The sequence below is a fragment of the Sinohyriopsis cumingii genome, chromosome 19, assembly GCF_028554795.1.
Source record: "Sinohyriopsis cumingii isolate HCF-2022 chromosome 19, ASM2855479v2, whole genome shotgun sequence".
Classification (NCBI taxonomy): Eukaryota; Metazoa; Mollusca; class Bivalvia; order Unionida; family Unionidae; genus Sinohyriopsis; species Sinohyriopsis cumingii.
In genome coordinates this window covers 40,624,052-40,647,079 of record NC_142979.1, presented here as the reverse complement: position 1 = coordinate 40,647,079, position 23,028 = coordinate 40,624,052, and positions in this window count along the sequence as shown.

The window sequence follows — 23,028 nt, the reverse complement described above, 5'->3', positions numbered from 1 at the left end:
TCGCTTTCTTCCCTTCTTCTTTTTTTCTCCTGTTTCTTTTTCTTCACCTGTCTTCTTTCTTCCTCAGAAGAATCCCTCTCTTCCTCTGAAGAATCCCTCTCTTCTTCTGAAGAATTCCTCTTTTCTTCTGACTCCTCTTGTTTCTTTTTTGGGCAATCTGGAGACCAATGTCCTTTTTCTTTACAATAATAACAGGTATCTTGACTTTTGTCTTTTTTATCCCCTGTTTTTTTTTCTTTTTTGACGGTCTGGACACTCTGAAGACCAATGCCCTTTCTTCTGACAGATATAGCAAGTATCTTGACTTTTATCTCTAAAGGAAGGAGAGTAGTCCGTAGGCTGGTCTGAAGAGAATTTTCTAATGACCCCTCGCAAAGCTCTGACGAAACGTTCCATCTGGTTAGTCTCTACCATCGTTGTGCTCGGCTTGAGAGTGAAATGAATAGTGAAAGGACAAGACACACACCCTTTTATATACGCTGGTCTGCTATGACTATAAAGTAGTTTATGGTGTTTGAACTTGAGTCATTTGACTTTTTGCTTTCAAGATGAAACGATCCCATTCATTCGAGAAGAAAGAAGAAGAAAGTAAGAGGCAGAAACGTGATCTATCGCCTCGTACCAGGGCTGAAATCTTGGCACAAATTCATGTCAGTGATTTTGAAGAGGACATGAGTGAACCAGAATTTGAAACCTCTAAACCAAGTTCACCACCCTTAGTCAACCCTGAAAAGTACTATTCCATTCGAGAGACGGAAAAGCGCTCCTCTAGAAAATTTAGAACCACGGCTTACAAATACACAGTGAAGTTTAAAGATTTCAAGGCTGAAGTGCCGTTAGAGAAAGCAGAAGTGTTCATCACTGAGGTGTGGGATTCTTTGCTCACTGCACTCAAGCGACAATGTCAACCCAAAGAAGACGATCGCTTGAGACTTTCCATACAACACGACGGTTTGAAATCCCCTGTTTGGATCGAGTTTAGCACCCCTGCAGAATTGACTGCTTCCAAAGTCATGGACAAGATTCAACACGTACAACAATCTAATGATCAGTTTGACATCACCGATGGTAAAGCCACACTGGACATGACCCACGTCTCTCCTCCTCAAGGGACAGGACGCAAAAAGATGTTATTGGTGGACTACCTTCGCAACACCAAAACGAGTCTCGTCCGAATTAACAACCCTCATGACCAGATGTGTTTAGCCCGTGCCATCGTGGTGGGACGAACCTATGCCAACAAGAACGACACGGTAGAATGGAAAAGAACCTGGAACACTATTCAACGATCCGACCGAGCCAAACAACGAAACGAAGCAGAACTCCTGTTGCAACAAGCTGGCCTGTCCAAAGACACACCCTGTGGCATTCCTGAGATGCAAAAATTGCAAGATGTCCTAGCTCCACGCTACACCTTGAAAGTGCACCCTCAAGAAGTGCGCGGACCTCTGTTGTTTCGAGGCCAAGACTTTAAGGATGGAAAATACATTCACCTTTATCATCACGATGAACATTTCGATACCATTACCAGTATCACTGGATTCCTGAGATATGTTTATTATTGTGAGAAATGTGACCATGGTTATAACAATCGAGAGCAACACAAGCATTGTGGATCGAAATGCTCAGGATGTTTGGCCTCTTCACCCTGTCTGAGCGAAGAACCAGTGCCTTGTTCAACTTGTCTGCGCACGTTTGTCAGCCCTACCTGTTACCAACAACATCTGAAAACGCAAGGTTCACAGAAGAAATGTGCTTGTCAACTCCTGAGATTGTGCCCTACGTGTGAACAAGTCATATGTACCAATGCTGCCAAGGCACACGTATGTCGAGGAAAGAAAAAATGTCACATTTGTCACCACATCGTGGACTTGGAACACCAATGCTACGTGCAAAAATACCAACCCCCACCAGAGAAAGAGGACGGTCACAAGAAGAAAGGCAATTTCATCTTTTTCGATTTCGAATGCATGCAAGAAACCGGCATTCACGTTCCTAATTTCTGCGTGGCTCATCGAGCGTGCGAGAAGTGCATTCAAGAACCTATTTTCAGTCATTGCCCTCACTGCAGCAAGATTCCTGGAGGGCGTGAAAAAATATTTCGGGGACCGAACACGTTAGCCGATTTTGCCCAATGGGTCTTAGACCCCGTCGACAAGACGTGGAGCCAAGAGGACATCGAACGTTACGGAGATTGTCATCGTCATGCCACGGTGATGGCTCACAATTTCTCCGGATACGATGGACAGTTTCTTCTCAGATACTATACGGAACAAGGCACCGAGCGTCCTAAAGTCACTTTGAACGGAGCCAAAATCATTTTCATGCAAGTGGGACAAGTACAGTTTAAAGATTCGATGAGCTATTTGGCCATGCCTTTGAGTCGAATGCCTAAAACGTTTGGAATGACAGAAATGGCTAAAGGGTACTTTCCACACTTTTTCAATACGGAAGCCAATCAACACGCCGTTCTACCCCATTTACCTGAGGCTCACTATTACGACCCCGACAACATGCGTACCGAACAACGAGAAGCTTTCTACGCTTGGTACCAGATTCACGCCTCGGACCCTTTCGACTTTCAGGAAGAAATGCTAAAGTATTGTCGTTCCGACGTGGACATTTTACGGCGTTGCTGTGGAAAATTTCGAGAACTGTTCATGGAACACGGAGGGGTCGATCCTTTGAAAGAAGCTTGCACCATTGCCAAAGCGTGTTCCTTAGTGTATCGACAACGATTCATGCCTGAAAACACCGTGGCTGTCATCAGCCCTCAAACGACCCACTTTGTCAAACGTCAATACTCGGTCAAAGCCCTACGTTGGTTACATTACTTGTGCGACAAGGAAGACAAGTGGATTCAGCATGCCCGCAACGGAGGGGGCGAAAAGACCATCGGAACGTATTCGGTCGATGGTTGGGACTTAGAAAACCCCAAGATCGTGTACGAGTTTAACGGTTGCTTATTTCACGGATGTCCCGTCTGTTACCCTGACCGTGACACTAAAAATCAGTTTTTGCAACGAACCATGGAAGACTTGTACCAGGACACTTGTCAGCGACGCCTAAAGTTAGAACAGCAAGGATACCAAGTGGTGGAAATGTGGGAACACGAGTACGATCACCGTATGAAAACCGATCCCGAGTTTAAACGCCTCGTGGAAAGTTACCAGTTCATGGACCCGCTGAACCCGAGGGATAGTTTGTACGGAGGAAGGACCAATGCCACCTGTTTGCTGTACCAAGCCGACGAAAAGAAAGGAGAAGAAATCAAATACTTGGACGTGTGTTCGCTGTATCCCTACGTGTGCAAATATTGTCGCTTTCCTGTAGGGCACCCGCAATTGTTAACGGAACACATCGACCTGAAAAACATTCGACAATACGAAGGCTTGATCAAGTGCAAAGTTTTGCCTCCCACGAACCTATACCATCCCGTCTTACCTCACCATTGTCAAGGCAAATTGATGTTTCCCTTGTGCCGTACTTGTGCCGAAACGTGCAACCAAGATCAACCTTGTCAGCACAGCCAGGAAGAACGGGCCTTGACGGGAACCTGGGTCAGCGTAGAATTGTTCAAAGCTCTGGACATGGGATACCAACTGTTAGAAGTGTACGAAATTTGCCACTTTCCCAAGACACAACAGTACCACAAGGGTGATCCCAGTCAGAAAGGCATTTTCGCAGACTACGTGGATGCCTTTTTGAAACTGAAGCAAGAAGCCAGCGGCTATCCTTCCTGGTGTCACACTCCCGAAGACCAAATACAATTCAAAGGGAAATACTACGAACAAGAAGGCATCACTTTAGACCACATCGAGAAAAACGAAGGCAGGAGATCGTTTGCCAAAGTGATGTTAAATTGCTTGTGGGGTAAAATGGCACAACGACCGTGTTTACCCAAGACGGAATATTTGACAGAACCTTCCCGCTACTTCCAGATGATTCACGACAAAACCAAATACATGAAACACGTGGACGTCGTTCGAGAGAATTTGATCTTGGTCAATTACGAAGAAGATCTGGACTTTGTACAAGACGACCCTTTTGGAAATGTCATCATTGCGGCTTACGTGACAGCCCATGCTCGCTTAAAATTGTACGAAGCTTTAGAACTGTTAGAAGAACGCGTCCTGTACTTTGACACGGACAGTTGCATTTACATCCATCACCCGATTCAACATCACCCTAACATCGAAGGAGACCGTTTAGGAGCCTGGACAGACGAGCATCCCGACGACAAGATTCTAAGTTTTGTCAGTGGCGGTCCCAAAAATTACGGCTACGAATACCGGGACAAACAAGGAGAAGTGCACACGACGTGCAAAGTGAAAGGACTGACTCTGAATTATCGTACTAGTCGAGTGGTCAACTTTGGGGTATTGAAAGAAGCCTTGCAATCGGGAGAGGATGGAAACTTTAAAGTGACCACTTACCAACCGAACAAGATTGTACGTTTACCCACTCACCACATCGTCAGTCGACCTTTGGAAAAAGTCTATCAAATCGTGTACCAGAAGCGAGTGCGACTTCCCAATCATTTCACCTTACCGTATGGACACGTTGGTATAAAACATTGGTTGTAAGAGGATAGCCACCCACCAGAAAGATGACTTCGCCACAGCAAGAATCGAGTGAGAAACCCGATGAGAACTCCAAGTTCAAACCCTACCATTTTCCAGTCTTCTTACCTGACTATTGTGATTGTGCCCGTCGATTGGACACGTTTCAGAAATGGCCTACGGATAGGGAAGGATTACCTTCTTCGCATGTTTTAGCTAGAACAGGATTTGTCTACTTGGGACCTGAGTCAGGATTGGGATACGAGGTACAGTGTTTCGCTTGCGGACTGAAGTTACGAATGGATCTATGTATCTATAAAGATTCAGCTATTCTGGAACATACTCGATGGTCTCCGCACTGCCCTTACCTTTCTATGGCCTTTCCACCCATTACACTACGGTACAATGTTGACGGTACCTTAGAGACGGTACCTTCCGAAACAAGACATAAAAAACGTAAAAAAGGAAAGATGTACAAGCTGGAGACTGCATTGAGACTAGTATAAAAAGGGGGCTATGGTCAAGATCGATAGTTCATTGTGACTACCAAGACCGAGCGAACAAGATGAATACTTTGAAAAAGACATCGTTTCAGTTTGGGGATTGTAAAAAAGTTGTATCTTCCTCTAGTGTGACTAATATTGGATGGATAAGACCCAGGCATTGCGACGGAAAATGTCCGGAAGGAAACTGCGATTGTCCATGTGGTTACCATTGTAATTGCGTAACGGAGTTTGCAGACGAGTGCGATTGTGAGCCTTGCGATGGGACCGATGCTGTACCTTGTGACCTGAGCGATGCCGTAAAGCATCATGGGAACTTTGTTCTCACTGCCCCTGTCATGGAAAGTGATGCTGTGCGTGTCAAACCTGAGGGATGCGAAAGCGATGCCGCTCGTCCTCTTAGACATTTTACCGGGTTTAAAGGGGAATGTTCACCTTCACGTCTACCCCCCTACGGATGTCATCCAGCCCTGAGCAAACTCCTGTTCCTGTCACCCAACCCTCGTCGAAACGAACCTGTGAAAAACGAATATTCGTTCCCTGTGCGTTTGTCGGAATACTGCGACTTTGAAAATCGTCTTCAATCGTTCAAAGGAAAATGGCCAAAGTATCTGGGAGGACCGACCCCCGAAGAATTAGCCAGAGCCGGATTTTTCTACTTGGGCGAAGGAGATAAAGTCAAGTGCTTCAGTTGCGGTGTGTCACTTCACCACTGGGAACCGCAAGATTCGGCCTACGTAGAACATGCTCGATGGTCACCGAATTGTCATTACTTACCTTTAGTGGGACTGAGACATTGAAGTAACTTTTTACCATAATAATCTGTTCATGGATACTTTACAAGAGAACATTCGTGCTTTGCCTGTGGAGTTGAGAGAACGCATTTATCGAGAACTGGTCAAAATACAAGTGAAACGTAAAGAACAATTGCATCCGATACGTCACCGGTGTTTGAACCACTGGTACCTGAAGGCTATACAAGGACTGATTCAATTGAAAGTGTTCCATTGGACAGACATTGATCAACGATCCTCTAGTTTTAAAAAGGATTGGTTTGGTATGGACGATTGTAGTTACATCATTGTAAACGTACTGCATCGAATTCCAGAGGAAGAGTTAACGAATTACCAACATCTTTCACACAATGTCAACTTGGTGAAAGAGGAAACTTCTGAACGAATTGTAATGTGTAGATTAGTGACTCAACGATTTAAATTCGACACTGAAGTGAAACCATGTTTGTGCAAAGAGTACATTTCTTGTGTCAGACCAAAGAGGATTTAGTATGACCTATTCATGGATACTTTACAAGAGAACATTCGTGCTTTGCCTGTGGAGTTGAGAGAACGCATTTACCGAGAGCTGGTCAAAATACAAGTGAAACGTAAACTTAAAGTGATTCATCCGTTTTTAAATTATGCTCTGTTCCAAAGTACAAGAAGACTGATTATGAGTGGATATTACATTAGGCACAAAGTTAAACGAGGCTATTGGCTACCACCCAACTATTCCAAAAACAGTGTATATACTTATGGATACTTTACAAGAGTACATTTTGGGCTTGCCTGTGGAGTTGAGAGAACGCATTTACCGAGAGCTGGTGAAAATACAAGTGAAACGTAAAGAACAACTGCATCCGATACGTCACCAGATCTTTAACCACTGGTACCTGAATGGTATAAGAGAACTGATTCGTCAGAAATTCTTTCAATGGTCAGACCTTGTTCAAAACTTTGAGGTCGCTAATGATCGACATGTTCATGATTATGGTTACTTCGAGATTCACCTACAGCAATACATTGAGGAAGACAAGTTAAAGGATTACCAACATATTTTACGTGGAATCTACTTAGCGGAAGAGGAAACACCTAAACGAACTCTGACGTTTCGGTTACAGTATGCAAGATTTAGATTCCCTACTGGAGAACGAAGATCTCTGGCTAGAAAGTACGTCTATTGCATCCGAAAAAAAGAGAATATAAAAACAGGCTGCCATGCCACGGTTTATGTCACATGTCATCCAACAGATTCCGTGGAAGGAACTCAATGACCATATTCAAACCGTGGATCATTACCATCGATTATTACAAGAACTGTATCCATTCAATTTGGGACGACAAGTGGTGTGTGTCTTAGTGACTTGTTTTCTGGGATTTCGTTTACCAGCCGATTCTTTGTGGACTCTTTACGATCAGTACTTACCACCTCCATGGCCTTAAATGGTCACGAAAAACTCCTTTTGCTCAAAGCCTTGCGTTTTCATTTGGATACTTCTCGACCTCAACAGGAAAAAAAGATTCGTCAACTTTTAGCTACCCAAGACGTGTATGACGATGTGTGTGTAGCTTGTGACTTACATCCCCATTGGACAGATGTTCGTGATTGGAAAAAAGGGGGTTTTGAAGCTTGGACCCAAGAAGTGGCCCAGTATGCACAAGAGTTGTTCAAGGAAAAAAGTTACTTTTCAACCTGTGTTAGTGACAGTGCCAGAAGAACCCGTCACCGAGAACAACCACTCGCTTCAGGACAGGACTGTCATGGACATGCCTGAAAGGTCATTCCGGGAGGACACTTGTGTGACAATACCTCATGTAGAGACTGTAAGAACATTACACACTGTCCCTAGGACATCTTCGTTACCCAAAACATGTTGTACAGACACTTGTTTATATTCCACTTTGATTGTTATGATGTGTTTTTTATTCCTGTACATCACTATTTGGGTTGTATGTATTTTTTTCTTTCGTGTTCATATTTGAAACATTCAATAAACGTGTTCTAAAAAAAGTATATAAACTCTTGTCTTGTTTGTTTTCGTGTCACAAGTGACATTTCTCACACCATGGCTACCTCTGCTGTCTCTGCTCCCTCTTCCTCTACTGTCAAAGTCATCGACGAACACTTAGATCGTGCCAGTTGGGAGGCTTTGTATCTTCGCCATCCCTTTAACATGCTCATTGCTGGACCTAGCGGTTCAGGCAAAACCGAATTCGTCAAACGTTTGATCGAACATAAACATCATTTGATCGATCGGCCCCCTCAACGGATCGTGTGGTGTTACAAAGAGTGGCAATCGGCGTACAGCCTCTTGCGAGAAAGTCAAGGCGATTCCATCGTGTTTGTGGAAGGCATTCCTAAAGAAGACGACGGCATCGTCTCTGACTCCCGTCTAACCCATTTGGTCATTTTCGACGACATGTTAGGAGAAGACGAAGAAGAAATTAAACTGTGGTTCACGCGCAAAGGGCATCACCGTAATGCCAGTGTCGTTTACATCACCCAAAATTTGTTTCAACAAAGTAAAGCCCATCGCACCATCAGTCTCAATGCGCATTACGTGGTCTTGTTTAAAAGCCCTCGAGACAAATCGCAAGTGCAAGTCTTAGCCAAACAGTTAGGAACGCCTTGGCTGACTCAGGCGTACGACGATGCCACTCAAACGCCACACGCCTATTTACTCGTCGATTTGAAACCTACGACCCCCGAGGATTTGCGATTTCGTACCCACTTGTTTCACCACTGGTGCCAAGACGGAGGACCTGTCCTGTACACGTCTCCGTCCTCGACTTCATTTCACTCCCCATGAAAAAAATCTATAAAAACCTCAGACCCTTTTTCGTCTGTCTCACACAGTGTGAACATGACGTCCCTTCAGTCGCATCTTCCCGTCAAATTGATTCGTGCCTTGTATGGCATCAGTCGAGAAAAAGATCCACAAACACGAGCCCGTGTCTTAGAAGCTAGTCTCAAAGAAGTCTTACGATGGTTCACGGTGACGGCACGTCAATTACTCCAAGGAATCATTCAGATTCCTCATCAAACCCAACGCTTTTTCGATCGAAACAAAGTCGCTTTGGTCCAACTGGCCGATCCCCGCATCGACACTCAAACCAAAAAACAAATCATTTTGAAACCTGGAGGGAGCGGTACTCTAGGAGGGGTCATCATTCGCTCTCTCTTAAGATGGGATCCTAATGCCCCCAAAGTTATCCCCAAGACAAAAGTCCAACGAAGCCCCAAGAAGAAAAAGAAAAAGACCAGGTCCCCAAGAAGAATAACTTCTCCAGTGGCGGGACCCTCCTCTTACCAGACACCACCACCATCACCCCGGAAAAAGAAAAGAAGCCCCCAGAAAAAGAAACAGAGAAAAAGTCCCCAGAAAAACAAAAGTCCACAGAAGAAAACTAGTCGCAAGAGAGGCACTTCGGCCAGGACGCAACCTTACACTCGCAAGCCACGACCTGCCACAGCGTCTCCGGCAGTCTCACGTTTGTCCACTTCTCCGTTGATGTCACCAGGAACTGAAGAGTACTTGGAGACGTTGATTACACCAAGAACTTCTCCGTTGATGACCCCCAAAAGAACTTCCCCAGTGGCAGGACCTTCCAATTTAGCGGCAGTGGCCGCTGCTCACAAAGTACCTTCTCCCAAAATCAAAGTTCATGAAAGATCGGGCATGTTACAAAGTTTACTGGATTTGTCCAAGCAAGAACTGGCTCGATTTAGTCCGTTACGTACCCCTGCACGACGTGTCATGCCTGTCCTCAAACTGATAAAACGTAAAGACAATCAGTGGCGACGCGTTCCAGTATAAAAAAGGCCTGTGACCGAGTAGGGTATCAGTGTTTTTAGGTGCTCCTAAAGACTCAAAGATGTCACCCTCCAGAAAACCCCAAGGAAAGAAAAGGAAAGGACTACCACCACGTTTAGCCAAACATGGGGACCTGTTATCTGTCCTGTCCAAAGCTTCTCCACCCCTACGAAAAAAACTCATTCAAACGGCCTCCAAAGAGGTCATCGATACCGTGTGCGAATGTTGTTTGAACGTTTTGAAAGGCACGATCCCTTTGTCCAAACACCAGAAACAATGCTTAGGCAAACATCGTCACGTTCTTCGGAAAATGGTTCAAAAGAAAATTCCCATTCGTCAAAAAAAGAAGATGTTGGTCCAACGTGGAGGCATTTTACCTCTCTTGTTAGGCCCCATACTGAAAGGAGTCTTGGGAACCATGTTGGGAGGACTGGTGGGAGCAAGATAAAAAGGCCTTCGGAAGTCCCAAGATCTCAGAATTCACCCCTGACAACCCCATGGAAGGACGAAAACTAGCTTTAGTGCCTTACAAACGATGGATGGAATACCATCGGTGGCAAGAACAACGCACCCCGCATTTACCTCCCAATCCCAATTTGAGCGAGATGTCCCAGTTACAACACGAATTGCAATCCTTGATGGATCGCCAAGATTTGTCCGAAACAGAAAAATCGCAAAAGTACGGTCAACTCTTGCAACGACTACAACTCTTTCACCAGAAAGCTTTAGACGAAACAGCTCTACCCACTTTGAAAGATTTTAAGACCTTGATGAAAAGTCTAGCACCATCATCAGTACCAGTACCAGTTCCACCAGTACCCGTGACCAAAACAGAAAAAGGAAAAGAAGAAGAAGAAGGGTTTCAAACTCCACCAGAAAAAGTACGCAAGTTAACAACACCACCTACCTCCAGAATTGGATGGATTAAAAAGATGATGGCCACCCCTTCTTCCTCACAAGAGAAAAAGAAAGTGAAGACAGAAGTGAAGACAGAAGTGAAACAAGAACCGATATCCCCCGCTCAGACATCCTCCTCCTCTTCAACACCTATTGCTGGCCGCACACGCAAAGCCTTGCAATCCAAGAAAATACCCCAAGAGAAAAAGAGTAGCCTCTTCCAAGAGTGGGTACCTTATTAACACACCAACACAAAAAAAAATGGAAAAAGTCTTAGCTAGCATTTACTACGATTCCTCGCATCCTGCAGGTTACGCAGGAGTTCAAAAATTGTATCGTGCTGCCAAAACGCGACTGAAAAGTCTCCGTTTACCTCAAGTGCAACGATGGTTACAAGAACAAGCTACCTACACTTTGCACAAACCCATTCGACGCAAGTTTGCCAGAAGTCGCACCCGAGTGGAAGGCATCGATCATCAATGGCAAGCCGATTTAGCCGATGTCTCTCATTTGGCCAGCTACAATCGTGGTTACAAATATTTGTTTTGTGTCATCGACGTCTTTTCCAAATTTGCCTGGGTCGTGCCTTTGACTTCCAAATCGAGCAGCGAGTTAGTGCGAGCCCTGCAACGGGTGTTGAAACAAAGCGGTCGTCGCCCTCTTCGATGGCAAACGGACAAAGGCACCGAATTTCTGAACCAAGCTTTCCAAAAAGAATTAAAGAAACGTGACATTCATTTTTTTACCACCGAGAATCCCGAAACCAAAGCCAGCATCGTGGAACGTTTTCAACGCACTTTGAAAGAACGCATGTGGAAATATTTTACGCATCACCACACTCTGAAGTACATCGACATCTTACCGCACCTGGTGCAAGCGTACAACCAATCTTACCATCGAAGCATCGGACGTGCCCCGCAAGACGTGACTCCCGAGAACGAAGTGTTGGTGTTTGAGCGCCTGTTCGGTACGTCCCCGACGAGGGCTGTCCCCAAGAAAAGTGGAGAGTTGGCCGTAGGAGATTGGGTGCGCATTGGCAAAACCAAACGCACTTTCGACAAAGGTTACTTACCTAACTGGACGACCGAATTGTTTCGCGTCACTGGACGAGTACATGGCCGTCATCCTGCCGTCTATAAATTGGAAGACATGAACGGAGAAGTACTCAAAGGAACGTTTTATTTGCCCGAGTTACAACGTGTCACCAAAAAAGAAGACGACGTGTACGACATCGAAAGCATTCTCGAACGCAGAACCCGTAAAGTGGGCAAACGACGTGTCAAAGAAGTCAAAGTACGTTGGAAAGGATATCCACCCAGTTTCGATTCTTGGATCGACGCTTCGCAAGTCATCGACTATAAAAAGAAGAAGTGACCATCATGCCCTTTCACACATCAGACGCAGCTACGTCGACCAGTCCTTCTTCCCCTAGTTCTTCTGTGCAAGATTTACAAAAACAACCCTTGTGGGTGTGGTGTGGAGAACGTGTGCCTAAAACGCAAATCGTCTTTTTCTGCCAAATCTTCGTGGTGTATTGTGTCATCGGGGCAGCCATCGCCAATTTGAGTTTGCAACAAGGAGACAAACAATTGTGGACCATTTTATTGAGCAGTTGCATCGGTTACCTGCTTCCCAACCCCTCCCTGAAATTCTCCTCGAACGGGAACGTTGTGTCCAGTGCCAGTGCCAGTCACCACTCCAACATCCACAACCAAAACCCCATTTTGGGCGGAGACACGCCTCTGACATCCACTAACCCCTCGGACAGCCACAGAACTCTGGAATTATGAGTCACCAAAACCAATTTTACTTAACCTTACCCAGTGACAGTTCCATGGAGGTGTTTCCCAACAACACGTTGTGCTGTTACACGGCCAAATTACCTCAGGCCATCCCCTTAGATCACGAAGCCCATTGGGAAGTGGCTTTGGTAGAAATGATTCACCCGACCCAAGTCCTCAATGTCATTGACGATCAAAGTAAATTTACGGTGGAAGTTTATGACGAACCATTGCAAAAGTGGATGAATGACAATAACAAATATCCCCATAAAACAAAAAACAAAGTCAATCCAAATTGGACCGACTATGAGTTGTTCATTCCCTCAGGCTATTATTTTAGTGGTCAACATTTGGTCAGCGCCATAGCCTCCAAGTTTAATGGTGTGTTTGGGGAAGCTTTTAAGACTTTCAAGTCCAAAGCTGTCACCCTGGAATACCACAAAACAGCTCGTCGCTTCCTGATGAAATTTCCTGAGGAAAAAATCATGGGTTTCTATTTTAATGATGAATTGTTTGACATGTTGGGTGGTAACGTAAAGATGAGGAAGAAAGTAGAACAAACACTAAAACAAAAAACCGTCATTTACAGCAACGAGTCTTTTGGCCAGTATTTTCATGCCCCGGTAGAACTGAACCAAGGACTGAATTTGATCTTTGTGTATTCCGATGTGGTGGAATACAACGTGGTGGGACACACCTCCGTGCCGTTACTGCGTGTCATTCCTTTCAAAGTGGACTCTGCCACGATCGCTGACGAGGAAGGTGGAAACACTTACCACGTCCACCGCGAATTTGTCCATCCTCACTATTTGCCGGTCAGCAAGTCGTATTTGGACACGGTCAACATTACTATAAAAGGAGATTTGGGACAAAATATTCCATTCACCAAAGGAAAAGTCACGGTGAAACTCCATTTTCGAAAACGGTTCTCTCACGACTCGTAAGTAAGTAAGTCATGTATCCAGTGTACCGAGGGGTGGCTCGACAGCGAGGACACGGTTTAGGAGACATGTTAAAATCGGCCTTTCGTTCGGTGGCCCCGGTGTTGAAACCGATGGTGACACGCGGATTGCACGCCTTGAAAGATGCGGCACTGACACAAGGCAAAGAATTTCTCCAAAATGTCATCATCGACAAACAAAACCCTAAAGAAGCCTTCATGAGGGCAGGCAAAAATGTCTTGCTGCAAACGGGCAAAGACATTTTAGGCCGACGAGACACACCTATAAATGCCCTGCACGCTACCGAGTCAAGCATTCAGCAAGGACAAGGCAGAAAGAGACGAAGAAGAAGAAAACACCCTTTCACCAGACTTCAAGCGAGAAAGGCCAAAAAAAGAAGAACCGTTCGAGACTTAGACGTTTTCGATTATTGAGACACAGCAACAACAAAAAATGATGCACCGAGAGTCTTGCGCCTGTTCCAAGACGGAACTGGATCTGTTTGCCATGCCCCCCACCATGATGACGATGCAAGAATCCCAATGGGTGGAATTTCATCCCGTCTCCTCATTGACAGCCTCAGCTCCCATCGAGTTTGAAATCAAAGGACAGCCCGAAGATTACATCGATCTGAATAGCAGTTACTTGTACTTGAAAGTCCAAGTTCTAGATAAGGATGATGGTGGAGTAGAAGACACTGAGATTATAGCTCCCGTCAACAATTTCATGCATTCCTTGTTCAGCTCAGTGGACTTGTACTTGAACAACAAACTGGTCAGCAGCAGCATGGATACTTACCCTTACCGTGCCTACCTGGAAAATCTCTTGACGTACGGACCAGATGCCAAGACAAGTCATCTCAATGCCTGTGTGCTGTGGGTAGATGACGAAGCGGGCAAGTTTAAGATAGCTGACGCAGGTGACAATGACGGCTTTGTGGCAAGACGAGACAGAATCACAGGCAAAAAGAGTTTAGAACTGATGGATCGTTTGCATTTGGACATGTGGTTGCAAGAGAAATATTTGCTGAACGGGGTCAATGTGCGCCTGAGACTGAATCGCAGCAGTGCCACTTTCCATTTGTTGGCTGATGAAACTGCTACTAAGGGTGGCAATCCTAAAAGCCAAATCGAACAGGCCAGACTCTACGTACGACGCGTGGAAGTGTTACCTAAAGTGGGAAACGACATCAGTCAGACGTTGAGCAGAACGACCGCCAAGTATCCCATACGACGTGTGGAAGTGAAAACGTTCACCATTTCTGCTGGACTGCAATCCATAACCGAAGATTATCTGTTCCAAGGACAGTTACCCAAACGTTTAATCCTTGGTATGGTCTCGAATGCAGCCTTCAACGGAGCCTTCGCTGAAAATCCTTTCAACTTTCAACACTTCAACGTGTCCAAGATCGAAGTCAGTCGCGATGGCAAGACCTTGTGTACCCGACCTTTCGAACCTAACTTTGAGCCCACAAAGATGAATTACTTGAGATCGTACTTGTCCCTGTACGAAGCCACCGGCCAGTTAGGAACCAACACCAGTCACGGCATTGATTACAACGGATATGCAGGACGCTATACTTTGTGGGCGTTTGATTTCACTCCAGACCAAGGCAGCGACGAGGGACATTTCCACCCTATACAATCTGGCCAGATTCGTGTGGAACTTCAGTTTAGAGAAACACTGAAACAGACAGTGAACGTCATCCTGTATGCCAAATTCGATAATACCATAGAAATCAACAGTTTGAGAGAAGTCATTCTAGATTATTAGAAAGCCATGGAAGACTGTTATCCCTCTTTACCTAGTGGAGAAACTTTGGAGATGGAATGTAAGGAGACCGTGGAAGGAGAAGAATCTCAAGACAAAGACGAAGAAGTGATCATGATGAAGTCGAGATGGCCAGAACAAGAAGCCCATTTAGTCTCCTGTTTTGCCAAACACTTGGTCGACAAAATAACGGAATTGATCAAGAAAAATTGTTATGGATGTCAAAACGATCATCCCAGTCAAATTCAACACGATAAATGCCTGATGTTGAGTCAAGAAGAAAAATTGGACGAGTATCTGGACGAAGCTTGGAGTCTCATCTCGAACAAAGACGTGTTGCACCAGTGGTATAAAGACTTGCGTGAACATTCTTGTCCACCATTAACTACTCAAGAGATCCATCGTATCGAAGCTCTCCTGAATCAGAGTGAGGAAACAGAACGAATAACCGTTTATTCGTCAGACATTTTCAAGCAAAAAGTCAGGATCGAATTGACGACTTATTATTACCTGTGAAGAAGAAAAAAACACACAAATCAATGGATACCTGGGAACTTTATTACCTTTTGAACCACAGTTCGTATACGGCTTCTTGGAATCCTGTCGTCTGTGCTAAAGATGAACTCTCTCATCGCAAACCTAAAGACCATCAAGCTTACGTGATCAACACGGACGACAGTCATCTCCCAGGAACCCACTGGGTAGCCGTCTACTTTCCTCAAGAAGGATGTGTGGAATATTTCGATTCGTACGGATTGCCCCCTTTGGAAGACGATATCATTGACTTTATGAGAAGAAATGCTCAAACCACCCGATTCAATAATGTGAAATTACAAGGCACAGATTCCTTGGTGTGTGGACAGTACTGTGTGTATTTTCTGCATCATCGCAGCCTGGGCTATTCCTTAGAACATTTAGTGACTCATTTCGATCCTCGTTCTTCTGCTAGAAACGATGTGAAAGTAGATCGATGGTTTTGTGACCATTATGCTTATCTTTTATCTCAAGCTAGGAAACGTAGTGTCCATCAATGGCCTAATGATTTCCAACAGTGGAAATCACAATTTCATTCACAACGTTGTCAGCCTTGTTTAAAGTAGATTGTATTTGAAGAAAAAAATGTTTGTCATTTGAAAAAATTGTTTGATGTTATCATGTTGGATTATTGTTAGAGTTGTTGTTAGTTAGTGTTAAGTGGTTTTTGAATAAAAAATGTTGTGTTTTGAAAAAAAATGCCTTTGTGGTTTGTTTAGCTATAAGAATGTTGGATTGATGCTCTTTCATTTCTTACTATCCCTCTCATTGAACGTTGCGGCTCGAAAACCGTGTGGGGATGTTTTCCTTCACGTCCGCGCTTTAACTTTAAGAACCGGGGTTGTTCCCAGTCTAGCCATCCATTGTCGACTCATCCTCCTAAGAAGATGTGCTCCAAACTAGCTAAGCTCAACGAAGCCTACGTGAATTTGCATAGGGTCAGACACAGTCTGATACCGAAGCCAGAAGAAATAGAGAATGTGAGAATGTTAAAAATCACTGAAGACCTGATAGAAGAGCTCTTCAGAGAAGAAATGAACAGGGAGAAAGAAGAATGGACAGAGAAGTACAGACTTCAGAGACAGCAGCAACAGCAGCAACAACAGCAACAGCAGCAGCAGCAACCTGAAGCTGACAGAGGCTTTGTCGATTGTCGTATCGACACCAAAGAATTCTTCTTCTCTTTCCGAAGAAGCAGACCTATCGCCAGAAAGTCTATCCTCAGAGGACATCGCATTCTTAGAAACTAAAAAAAGAATGCCATAGCAAAACCAAAAAACAGCCCTTTTCAGGGCTACCCAATACTCTAGAAAAGAAATAACGATCGATTTGCCAATGTGTGTAGGTAGAGTAGTGTGAAAATAAACACTAACTCTTTCTTAAAAAATGTGAGGGTATGTGTTTGTGTTTGTAAGTGATAAAGTAGGTTGGTGTGGATAGTAGATTAAAATGATGTTTGTTTTTTTTGGCTGTTAGAGGTATATATTTTGGGTTAGATTGGATTGCTTTGCGTATGTGGATAGTCTATTGAAGTGATTTATAAAAATTTTACAATAGTGATGGGTAGCATAAAAAGTGAGTGAGTGTTTCTTTTAGGTCCGCGCGTTGTTGTTGTTTTTTTGGTCATGATCTAGGTAAGATGAATTTTATGTTTTTAGGGGGATGTTTTCCTTCACGTCCGCGCTTTCAGTATAAATTGAAACTCGTTCGGCAGTCCAGCTACCCTTGTTGATTGATCAACACAGCCAGAAGAATGACTAGCAAAATAGTGAAACTGTTAGAACTCCAGATGCACCTGGAATATGCCAGGCGGATAGTAAACGAACTATCAGCAGAGGCTATAGTAGAAGAAGCAAGAGTAAAGAAGGAAGAGAAGGAGAGAAGACAGAGGGAAGAAGAGGAAAAGAAAAGAAAAGAGAGGATGTCGTTCAATATTCCCGAGACAGAGAATTGGGGTGTTGAAGCGAATCATCCTCCCTCTGCGCTCCCCAAAAGAAAGGTGAAAGAAGACTGGGGAAGAAGATGCGTGTGCGGCGCCAGGCCAGGAAGGTGCAACCATTAGATAGGTGCATCAGGAGTTCAAAAAACAGCCCTTTTCAGGGCTACCCAATACTCTAGAAAAGAAATAACTATTAATTTGCCAATGTGAGTAGGTAGAGTAGTGTGAAAATAAACACTAACTCTTTATTAATAGTGGAAGTGTATGTGTTTGTGTGTTTGTGTGTTTGTAAGAGCTCAGGTATGTTTGTGTGAATAGTAGATTATGGGTTTCTTAGCAAATGTGGAGAGTATAGTTAGGGTTATATTATATGAAATGAGAAAGTAGGGGATGTTTTCCTTCACGTCCGCGCGATGTTTGGTCATCATCTAGGTAAGATCCATTTTATGTTTTAGGGGGATGTTTTCCTTCACGTACGTGCTTTTCGTATAAGAACCCACAGTATTCGTCGTTCAAACCATTCTGCAAAGAATAAAAAGAAGATGGCGTCAAACCAAATGGACAAAATACAAACCTTGCAAGACGTTTTAGACAACTTAGGAATAATGGAACAGATGCTAATAAGACTCGTTGAAGACCATTATTCCTATAGTCCCCATCGTGTAAAGATGGAAATTAATAACTTAAGAAAAGCAAAGGACAAGATTAGTGGTGTAATGAAAGAGATCAAGGAGGAGAAGGAGGATGAAGAGGAAAAGATAAGAATAAGAACATGGAACGAAAAAATTGAAAAAGAAGAGGAAAATGAGAAGAGGAAGAAAGAAGAAGAGGAGGAAGAGAAGAAAGAAGAGGAGGAGAAAAAAAGAAGAGAAAGAGTGTTGGAGATAAAATAAGAAGTTGGTGGAGGAAAAGAAGAAATTAGAAGAAAACCCAAAGGCCCTTTTCAGGGCCAGCCATATTTCTCGAAAAGAGATAGCCTTTCCATTGCCTACCCCTTTTTTAAAAAAATTTTTTTTTTAAATTTAAAGAAAAAATCCCATGTTAAATTCCCCTTGTACGTAGAGTGACCCACGATTTATTCCCATGTTAAATTCCCCTTGTACGTAGAGTGACCCACGATTTTTCTCCATGTTAAATTTCCGTTGTACGTAGAGTGACCCAGGGGTCCCTGTAATGCTAATTCCCATTGTACGTAGGGTGCCCCTATTCACTACTGACGTCGATTACATTCAAGACAGGTCAGCATCACATTTTCGCGTGTGTGACCAAAATTACTATTAATTCTGTCTACAGTAAATTGTCTTGGATTATTATTTCAATACTCTAACAACATTACTGTATTACAGCTCGCATAATGATTATTTTGCTTATGTTTCAATATCATGATAAATTCAGCATCGAGATCAAAGTCGCGCTTAATTTTTGGTCACATTGGTTATAACTAACTAATTGTTTTTTTTACTATATCATTGTCAATAACATCGCTATTACCATTAGTTTCTGTGAAGTCTATGAAAATTCTCCGCAGCTGAGATATTCTACTGACTCGAGACACTACGAGATAAACTAAGTTTGACCATTCGATACGATCATCGACGATCCAAACATTTGCATCAGAGATATTTAATCCTTGTGATGAATTAGTTGTCACTGCGTATTCTAACGTCCATGGATTTTTTTCCCATGGTTAACGCGTTCTCAACAACATTGACAGGAACTAAGACAATATCATTTCATACAATATTTTTTTTCTCTGATGATCCTGGTATATCAACGTCGATATTCTGCCATCGCGTATCAACTGGTCGATAACACACGGGGACTGGTAGATTTGAATTTTTTTCTGTATGCAACATAAATAATTGTTGTTGAAGTGTATCATGAACTATCTTTCTACTTGCTACTATCAAATCATTTGGTCTCCATAAATTCCAAAATTTTTTAATAAGACTTTCTGAAATTATTTCACGCATTATTTCACATTGAATTTTATTCAGTTGTAGTCTGATTAATTTCTTAAATTCTCTTAATTCTGGATGAAGTGCTCTATGATCATCATTTATTTCTTCATAATAATCTACAAAATTCTTCAGCCATCCATGTGGAGACAATCCAGCAAAAGTTGGTGGTTGACCATGATCGCCGCACGTTATTACAGCAGTATTTTTTGTCAATAACCATTCAAGAGATATTTTTAATGTTTGGATTGAAACGGTGCATATTTCATCCCAAACAATAAATAATGGAATATATTCTCTCCCATTAGTTCAGGAGTCCATTTATCTCCCTTCCATCGAAAGAATTTTTAAGTGCATGATTTATTATTTCTTTCTCTCATTTCTCTTGCGAGTCTGTGCGTAGGTGTTAATACAACTATTTCTGAACAACTGTTCAAGAAAAATTCGATCACACGAGTTGTTTTACCAGAACCTTTAGGCCCATTAAGATAAACTGTTTTATGCTTAGCTACAGGAACATATAGCTAAGATATATCCGGTAGAGCAATTAATTTGTTAGCTTTCTTGTTGCTACTAATATTATATTACTTTTTATTTACATAATGTTTCGTGTCATTATACTCATTGTTAAAATAACTATTGGTAGAACAATTATTTATTCATTCTGAGACTTCTATTCATTGGTGGTGAAAGTACCGGAATTACATATATTAGTGCATTTTGTCAGTTATGAAACATACAATGTGTTTTTATATCAAGTAAAATAATTCTGATAGAACGGTTATTTCATCAATTTGAGGTTTCTATTGTTTTGTTGAAACTTCGACAATTACTCTATATATACTCCGATGTGTCAACAATCATAAGAATATCTAGATAGAATAATATTTTTTTGTGGATACCTTTATCGAAGGTGTGACAGTACAAAATTTCAGTATTATTGAAGGGAGATAGCTCTGGCAGGCTAAAACTCTCTCCAGCAGAGTAATTTAATAGTTACCTCGCTTGCCGCTCCGAATTGATCTCAAGAAGGGAGATAACACTGTAGCATATCTTTCTCTGGTGGAGATTAATTATTTTATCTTAATGTATTATTAACCATCTGTGTTATAAATAATATCAGTGGAGTAATATAATTTTATAATAGGTCATATTAGTAGAAGGGTATTTGTACTTTCTAACTTAAGGCAGAAAAAAGGTCACAGGTCGTTACATGTTCAATACAGTTTAGTTATTTATAGATCCTTACAATTATTTTTTACAGTATGTTTAGAAACAGAAATAAATCAACGCTGTAATTTTACTCAGTACTGATTAATAATCATCTGTAGCAATCCAGTATAGGTAACTTTATGATAATTTCTGAAACATATATCTGTAAGATGTGTACAGTGGTACAACGTTGGATTCTCATACTCGAGGTACGGCCATCGAAACCCATGATTAATAATTCCTGTTTCAATATTATTTGGCTGTTTTGCTAATTTATAACTCATAAAAACACCTCTGAAATTTTGTATATTTAATCTTGTAGCAGCATCAAGTAAATCAAATTTGACATTGGACGGATTAACGAGTTGTTCTTGGAAGTCTTAGACCATTTCCGTAACGATAAGGGGTTCCTGGTAATCTTAGACCCCTTCCCCTTTCTTTTATTCTCCCTCCTGTTATTTTTTCTTTAGCGTTTTACCAGCATGTATCAACACCACTTAAAATACCAAGTGCAGCTGCTTTTGCAACAGCTGGAGCTGCAGCGGCTTTTAACGCCGGTAAAGCTGCAATAAGTGGAAATATACCACCTGTTTTAATTGAATTTTCAATAGCGTCGGCAGAAAGATTGAGTTTAGCTCCTATTCCTTTGATTGTTTGGCGCTATTGAAATGTTTAAATTGACGTTCAGTCAGCGATAATTTATTCGGACCAAATGCGAATTGTTCGGTTTTTTTTAGTGATTTTTGTATTCCATAGTTCTTTGCTGAATTTGATTGAAGCTTTAAATCTGACCGGGATTCAGACTGACACTAACATGATAATATGACATTTATAAATATCGTGAGTGATTTAATTACATGTTTTCTACTGGAGTATCAGCAAATCCCATTCCTCCACCAACACCTTCAAGCAACATTGATTTGTCGATGAATATAACAGCGGTTGCTCTGTAATTAACACCACCAACTGGGGTTATTCGAGCTCAAAATTGAATATCGACAGCAGATTTTCTAAATAAATCAAGATGTTCCAGCGAAAAGTAACAAATTGTATACATATTTATAAAATCCAATTGTGATATTTGTAAACCGGTATCTATATTTTGATCAAGTCCCATAAATGTCATTAATCGATGATATGCACGTACTATGTAGTTACCTTCAAAACTTAAAGTTATATCTTCAGATGGTTCTTGATGTCCATTTATCCGTAAAGAAACTTCACGAACATCACAATTGTCAAATATCATACGTTCTTGTGAATCTAGTCGATTAGCATTTTGTAAAGCGATAAATATATGCCTCGGTGCAGAAACTCCTTGTTGTGATGCAATATGCCATGTAAAGAACCCATCAATATTACGCTGAATGCTATATGTGGTCATTGTTAACCATAATAGCAATGATTTACCACCAGAATCCAAAAAAAAAGAAAGTAGCCTTTGTTCTTCAGCAATTGATGGAGCCATTACTTGCATCCACAGTGATAGTTTGAATAATATTATTTTACTAGCATCAATAGCGGCTGGTCGCCAAATAAAATCATTATCGTTATCCTTTCTTACAACTGTATGTTTCGCTCCAAAGATAACTTTTCTGACATTTCTACATAATCCGAAGATGTGAGAAAGTGGAATTGCGCATGAAAACCTTATACGATCTTCTTTCAACATTGATTTATGTATATAATATCCTAAGTTGTAATTGTCGTTGATATTCTGAACAGCTCCAGGCCTGGCTATTGCTCCAGCTGGTTGTGGATCAGTCCCAGTATGTTGTGGTACTTGTATTTTAAAAAATTGTTTGTGATCAGGATGATTGGCATTATCTTTAGCGAACATCATTGACGGTCCAGCTGATCTAGTATAATTATCTGAATATCTTGCTAAATTTAATATAGTTGTAGCAACGTCAACATCTTTTTGAATTATTTCAATGTTTTTTCCGTCAGTCATGTACGTAGAGCTTTCAAACAACGGAATAATACGATTGTTAACAAAAGCAACTATGTCATCATCATAATATGCAGTATCATCTTCTTTTATAATTTCTCCTTCTACTTCAATAAATGCTTCAGTAGGTAAGAAATATCTACTTGTATCTTGAAATTGTAATTCGATTCGACCACGCTGATCTGGTACACGTGCATAGTAAGAATAAAATTGATAATCACGTATAAATTCATCTGTGAAACTGGTGCGTCCATATTAAACGCTGGATCGGATATACGCTTAAACATCTTATAAGAACTATCTTCGTCTAACACGAATACCACTTCCTGAAATAAAACTTGTATTTGTAGGCATAATTTCATTAGTCAACTTTGTAAGAACAACTTCAT